Here is a 7,983-nt window from a genome sequence, read left to right on the forward strand (position 1 = left end):
TTGGTTAGAAAGCTATAACTTACTGTTTGATGTAATCATTACTTGGTTTTGAAAGTTCTGCTGTTTTCCTGAATTGGTCGCTTCACCTGTATCAATCCTGAAAGTAAGTAAGTGTGTACAGTACAAATAAATATAGGTCGAGTCATATCAAACGTCTTATTCAATGAATAGGTTAATTAGAAGGCTCAACTATAATAGTCTTCTACTAACGAGACCTACTTGATTAGGGTAACATAAGATTATTATATCACTAAAGGTTAAGCAATTCAGAGAATCAGGTTAGGATTTAGTTGATAAAGTCATAAGAAATACTCATCGTTGTAAAGGCCGTTCACCGATCTCCCAGTTCCCAAATCTTGAATTGATGTGATGTGAGAAAGTGATCGACGAGGCCATGCTGATGACAGCTGAAAATAACTGTTTGATTGGGCAAGATGGTTATTTTAAACGCATAGTTACAGATAGAGGATAGAGTAGATCTAGAGTGTTAAGTAGGTAGGTCGAAGATTACAGTTAACATTTTCCGAGATCTTTTTTCCTGTCGAAAGGAGCACTCAGGTTTTTCCGAGAATTACGGAGTGACAATCGCATAAAGAAAATGTTTTCCATTTATTTAGAAAGGTTCGTTTTATATTTAGATGATACTGAACCGACTGCCACACGGTGAGAATTTCCGAGTGTTCCATGTGGGTATAGCGATGGTTTATTGTCGATTGGAAATATATTTGTAGGTAAATTTAAATGGAGAAATTAAGAGGTATTTTGGACAAGACGAAATAGAGATTTAGAGTTGAGAATTTAAATGTGCAATACATTAGTTTGCAAAAAGGAGTTGTTCTGGTAGAGGATCTGTATCGCGTAGTGTGCGCATGCGTGTCGATCGGTAGTTGGCGCTAGTCTTGTTCGGAGTCGATTAAGTTGAAATTGTGGCCCGGGGGGAGGGGCAAGGGGGACATGGTTGAGGAAAGGAAACCTTGTGATTTGATGTAATAAAAAAATTGGATTATAAGCTAATCTATAAGAAGAAATGAGGTCGAAGCCTAAGTGTGTTTCAAGGTAATGTGGTAGTAAATTCTTAGTCTGTAGGGTTTTGAATTGGGGACTAACGAAAAGGAAGAGGGTTAGGTGATAATTCTAAGGAGAGATGGGGTGGAGATGGGCAGTTTACGTGACATGTACTCATGAATAAATTGGAAGGGTGAAGTTTGGTGTCATAGTACAATTTGGTAGGGTAGGGTCGACATGGGTAGATAGGTATTGAGGGGTAAGGTATTGAGGGGTAATGTATGTTCTCAAATTATGCATTATTGAATAGTAAGAAGAAGGGAGTATAGTGCGAATATTATAATCATAGGGTATTAAAATTAAGACGAGTGCAAACGAAAATTGTACTTACAGTTCCTGTGGCAATTACTGGCGTTTGATTTCTGTAGATTTGTTTGAAGTAAATACAGCTTTTAAAAAGGTGAAAAGGCAGGGCTGACATTATCAAAACATGATAAGTACTGCTATTTCAACTCCATGAATAATTTAAGTACGTAAAAGATATTAATGATACACTTACGCTTTGGAGGTCTTTAAATGGAACGTCTCAGTTTTGTTGGAAGCTGTAAATTATGATTATAGATATAAGGAAAAGGAATAGTGATTTGGTATTTGAGCTTGGTGTAGCAAGTTTCTGATCGGATGTAAGGTGTGATTAAATGACTGCATGGGGAATAGAAATTGTAAGAAGAATATGAAAATATAATAGACAGACGAGAGATAAAAAGTTGGTGAAGGAAGAAGGATTTTATAAAGTCATTTCTGTTTTAAAATTAATTTAATCGTTTATAAATTCAATTTTATGTTTACATTTGTTTTGTTTTTTTTAATATCAGTGGATAGTAATGCGGTATAGAGGAGTAAAGACTGAAAAAATGAAGAGGATTTTTGTTGAATGAATGTTGAAATTAGCAAGTGGAATTTCAGAAAATGAGTGGTTTGCTGTGCTTTTATATGTAATATAATGGTTTTGTATAAGGTTCCCTTAGCTGTATTAAAGGGGCTGTGATAAGGGTGTTTTGAGACGTTGTATAGCTACAGGTGAAGGAAACGAGTAGTTTTTGAAAACAGGAAAATGCGGGTAAGTCATGCTATGGTTTAGGTTTAGTTGAGAATGAAAGCGCATCTTTTTTGCATAGGGATTCTTTTATTGCAACAATTGCAAAAATATAATGGAGTATTCAAAGTGGAAAATGGCTGTGGGAAAATGCTGTGAAAAGACGTACTCACTTTTGTGGATGCGAATTACTGGAGAAGGGCATTGACTGTCTTCTGAGACCAAGACATATCTGTTAAAGAATTGTATAACAGGATTAATTTAACATATTGTGCGGATAAAGAGTGTCACAAAAGTACTTACAGTTCGATGTTGGCAATCTCCAATAACGGCGTACAACTTGAATTTGTTGCAATGTGCCGCTAGCTAAGTGATAAAAGGAAGGGTGTTTAGTATGAATATTATAATGCTAATGTAGACGGAAATGGTACTTACAGTTTCCGCGGGAATTAAGAGCGTTTTAGTTGTCCTTGTATTGGTTTTTTTTTAAAGTGAATACGGCTAAAAATTGAAAATAAACAAGTCTGACAATATGAACATGATAAAGTACTACGATTCATTATCAAAGTGTGCTAGTGACCATTTGGGTTTGTGTTGCGAGTGTAAAAGAAAGTTATTTTGTTATGGTCAAGAGAGAAGATCTGACTCAGATCTGATTCGTCCGTTGACATGTTGTGATAGTACTGAATGTGATCGTTAAGAAATCTCTAAATATATATATATTTTTTGACTCTCTCGTGCTAGCACATGTGTTTGGAAACGTGATAAGAATGCGAGACGGATTCCTTAGTCAACGTAATTAAGCAGAACGATTGGTACGCTCAGATTCGAATAAATGATTCACTTAAATTGTACACTTACTGTTTGGGAGATCTTTAATTACCTGAATCTCTTCAGTTGTGTTGCAAGTTTCTTGGGAAGGTTGTAAACTGTAATGATAAGTGATCCAATGGTTTAGTGATTTTGGGCCTGAACAAAGTAATTCAGTTAATAAATATCTCTATTGATCTAATCAAAAAAAGGTGTCAAAATTGAAATGACGCGTAAGGTCGCCTTTTAAATCGTTTTAGTAATTTATGTTTTATTCAAGTTATATTTAGTTGTTGTTTTAAGAATTTATCACGAGCCAATGTTGTGCGAAAAAGAGGAAGAGAAGAGGAAGGAAGATGAAAAGGATTTTGCAAATGTTCTGAACGTGAAGTAAACTATCAAGTAAAATTTGAGGAATGTGATGACCTGTTGTTCTTTTGGCGTAGAAATAAACACTTACCGATGATCTGATGTCGAGTTGTCTAAAGGTTCCCTCAGCAGTTTTTAAAGGATCGTTGTGTTCTTAGCGGCTGGTAATATGTATTTGTATACTAAGGAAATAAGAACATTTTCAAAGCGCAGGAATTCTTGATTAGTTGCAAACAAGACGCGAGATTTTCTAAGAGGTTTTCTAATTGCAGCAATTGTGACAATATTGCAACTTGTGAAAGCAAAATGGAAAAAGGCTGTAAGTGAAGGGTATGGAAAGGAGTACTTACTGTGTGGACGATACTTGAGGATGACCAAATTCATCGTGTTTTGTGGACAAGATCTACTTGGAAAATGGATGGAACAAGTGGGCATATTTAACAATGCGGATGAAAAGTCTCAAAAAACAAGTACTTACAGTTTGATGTTAGCAGTTTCCAATAACAGCGAAGAAGTCAGTGTTTGGCTTTTGGCAAAAATAAAAGTAAACATTATTACAGGCTGTGAAGATAAAAAAGTACTTACGGTTTTCAGAGCAATTCCTGGCGTTTCAGCTGTCCATTATTACATGGATTTTGCAGTAAATACGGTTAATTCCTTTAATCACTAATACCAATACGGATTCGAAGTGACAAAGTCGTTTTTGTTTTAACGAGTTTATTTCTTTTAAAGTTATATTTTTATGTATTTTATATATTTCGTCTTTTAAATATTATCATAAGTGGATGGTGTGGGGAAACAGAAAGAATTTTGTAAGTTTTGGGGAAGTGGAGTTCAGTTATCGTTTGAAAATCGGTGGATAGTTGTGCTGATGGGTAGTAATAAATACCAATTTGCGCTAGTTTTACAGACGATCTTCGTCGCTGTCTTAGGTTCCCAGAGCAGTATTGAGGGATTTTGTGATGAAAGTGTTAATTCCTCAACGGCTAGTACTGCATTGCATGAGCTAAAAAGAAGACAAGCATCCTTTGAAAGCGCAGGAATAATTGCTATAATGTAAGAGCTGTGGCCGAACTCCAAAATGGCTGTAAGACTATTAAAAAGCGGTACTCACTGTGTGGACCTTACCAGAATGTGTGAGAAGTGCAGGAACCACATTCTCTGCCTGCTATGATGAAGACGTGTGTAAAAAAAGAAAACAAAAAACAAAAAACAAAAACAAAATGGTGATTAACAAGAAAGACACTAAAGTATTGTTTGGATGAAGTGTCAAAGTACTGACCTGACAGTTCAATGTCGGCAATGCCCAATAAGGGTTTAAAGATCATTGGATAGAAGCAGCAAGTTCAGTGTGAATAGGGAATCAAGGCTGTTGAAAACGAAAGATGGACTTACGATTTTCGAATGAATTGTGCTTAAACATGTAAATACACAGAGGTGACAAAACATAATGAACTACGTTTAAGATATTCTCTGGAGAAAGAAAGTTTAATAGGAGTACTTACCGTTCGATGTTGGGAGTCCCCATTAACGGTGTAAGATTTTCCTGCTAAAATTACTGGTAAGAAGAAGAGAGTTACCGAGAGTAATATATAACAATGACTTGTAATCAAAGAGAACCATTTGTTTCTCCGTAACTCAGTTTCACTCGGCTTACGCCACGATCATCAGACTAATTACGGCTAAATGTACTTACGGTTTCCATGGTAAGTATTGGCGTTTGATGTGCAAGGCTTCGTGCAAATTTCTTGGAAACTGTAAATTGTGATAACAGATATAACAAAAAAGTATATTGTGATTTGGTATTTTGTGCGTGGTGTGGCAAGTTTCTGATCGGATGTAAGGTGCAACGGTACATCAGTTCGAACTGGGTTGCTTGAGGTGATGATACCTGTATCTACGGAGTTGAGGCTCAATTCCGGATAAGAGGATTGCTTTCAGTGGCTTAAGAAATTGGCCAAGAACGGAATGTGATTAAATGACAGTGTGAAAATAGAATAGATAGACGAGTGAAGTGAAGAAACAAAGATTCAAAAAAGTCATTTTAATGTTTTTAAAATTAAATTTTATGGCTTATAAACTCAGTTTTATGATATCTTTTTATTTTTTATGGCTTTTAAAAATGTATAATAATGAGTGGATGTATGCGGAATAGGGGAGGAAAGACAAAATGAGATTTTTTTAAATTATCGAGTGAAATTTCGGAAAAATGGGTGGTTTGTTGTGCTTTTATATAATGGTTTTGTCTAAGGTTCCCGGAGCAGTATTAAGGAGCTCTGATTTGGGTATTTTTGAAAGAACAGAAAAATGCGGGTAAGTCATGCTATGGTTTGGGATTAGTCGCATGCAAATGAAAGGGCATCTTTTTTTATTAGGGATTCTTTTATTGCAGCAATATAATGGAGTATTCGAAGTGGAAAATGGCTGTAAGAAAATGCTGAGAAAAAAAGTACTCACTTTTGTGGATGCGAATAAATGGAGAAGGGCATTGACCGTCTTCTTAGACCGAGGTACCTCCTGTTATGAATTGAATAGTATTTCATAACATTTTTGTGGATGAATATAATTTCATAGAAGTTGTCTCAGTTCGGCGTAGGATTTGAAGTTCTTGCTATGTGCCCGTAGCTAACTGATAAAAAGTGTTCAGTGTGAATATTAAAGTCTAATGTAAACGAAAAGGGTACTTACAGTTTTCGTGGCAATAAAGTGCCTTTTAGTGTCGTTGTACTAGTTTTTAAACCGAATACGGCTAAAAGTTGAAAATAAACAGGTCTGGCAATATGACCATGATTAGTACTACGATTCATTATCAAAGTGTAAAACAGGGGCCGCGGGGTACGTTTGAGAGGGGGAGGGGGGGGGGGCGGTGGGTGGCTAGGTTTGGTATAGAGGGGAAAGAGTTTGAGAAAACACCATCGAAGGAAAAAAAAAACGTGGTGAGGCTCAGCCTCTTCCTGTAAAGTGACGTGATTAAGTAATTTCAAAATTGCGTTAAATCGGTTTACCAGTAAAAAATTGTTGTTTCTTTTTTAGTACCAATGAGACCGAAATCGGGAATGGTTGTAAAAAAAAAAATGAATAGAATAAGGGGACCCTTAAGACTATTAAAAAGCGGTACTCACTGTGTGGACCTTACTAGAAGGTGTGACAAGTGAAGAACCAAATTCACTGCCTCCTACTGTAAAGACGTATCTGAAAAATGGAGCCAACCTTCAAGATATTGTTCTGATGAAATGTCAAAATAAGTACTTACAGTTGGATGTCCGTAGTCCCCAATTACTGTGTTTACTGCTTAAACTAATGGTAAGAACAAGCAAGTTCAGTGCGATTATATAGGGTATAAATTAAGGCAAATGAAAACGAAAAATGTTCTTACAGTTTTTATAGCAATTACTGGCGGTTCATGTCTATAGAGTGGTTTTTGAGAGAATACGGCTAAAAGATGAAAATAGACAGATGACATAACGTGACAAAGTACAATTATACAACCCTTACATGTAATTTAAGTACGTAATAGCTATTAGTAATATGCTTACGCTTTGGAGATCTTTGACTGGAACCTGTCCGTTTTGTTGCAAGGCTTCCAGTAAATTTCTTGGAAGCTATGAATGTGTGATTATATAGCTGTTAGATAAATTCTAAGTGATTTGGCATTTTGAGTCGTGTCGCAAGTCTCTGATGATCTAGGGTGCAATATAGTACACGAGGTAGAAGTGGGTTGGGGTAGAGGTGATTTGTACGTGTATCATCAGAGTTGAGCTTCAAATCCGGATATTGACGGATATTAAGTGGTTTAAGAAATGGACTAAGAACGGAATGTGTTTAAATGTTCCAAGTTACATGAGGTTGACGAAGAGAAATTGGAAGAATGTGAAAATGTGATAGACGACAGAAAAAGTCAGTGAAGAAAGAAAGATTTGAATATAGTTTTTTTAGTGATTTTAAGATTAATTTTATGGTTTATAAATTCAATTTTATGTTTAGCTTTATTTATTTTTTTTTTGCTTTTAAAAATTTATCATTAGTGGATGGTATGCGGAATAGGCCGGAGGAAAGAGAAAATGAGGATTTTTGAAATTTATTATAGAGTGCAATCTCGGGAAATGGGTGGCTTGTTGTACTTTTATATCATGGTTTTATCTGGGGTTCTCTTAGCAGTATCAAGGGGCTCTAGCGGTTGGTGCATTTGTATAGCTACAGGTGAAGGAAACGAGCAGTTTTTAAAAGCACAGGAAAATGCAGGTAAGTCATGCTATGGTTTGGGAATAGCTGGAAATGAAAGCGAATCATTTTATAGCGCTTCTTTGATTGCCTTAATTGCCAAAATATAATGGTGCATTCTAAGTGCATGGAAAATGGCCGTAAAAAAAATGCTAGGAAAATAAAGTGTTCACTTTGTGGATGTGATACGCAGAGAAGGATGTTGACTGTTTTCTATGAACAAGATGTTCCTGATAACGAATTGAATGATAGGATTCATTTAACCTATTTTGCGGATAAATAGTGTCACAAAAGTACTCACAGTTTCATGTTGCGTGACAGTGTCCAATAACGGCGTAGAATTTGATTTTTTTGTTTGCAATGTGCTTGTAGGGTCCTCTAGTTGACTGAGAAAAAAAGAAGCGTGTATTCAATGTGAATGTACTGTACACTGAGGCCATTTATTTACGCTATTGTAGATGAACATACTTACAGTTTCCGAG

The sequence above is a fragment of the Montipora capricornis genome, chromosome 5 (assembly GCF_036669925.1).
Source record: "Montipora capricornis isolate CH-2021 chromosome 5, ASM3666992v2, whole genome shotgun sequence".
In the NCBI taxonomy this organism is placed as follows: Eukaryota; Metazoa; Cnidaria; class Anthozoa; order Scleractinia; family Acroporidae; genus Montipora; species Montipora capricornis.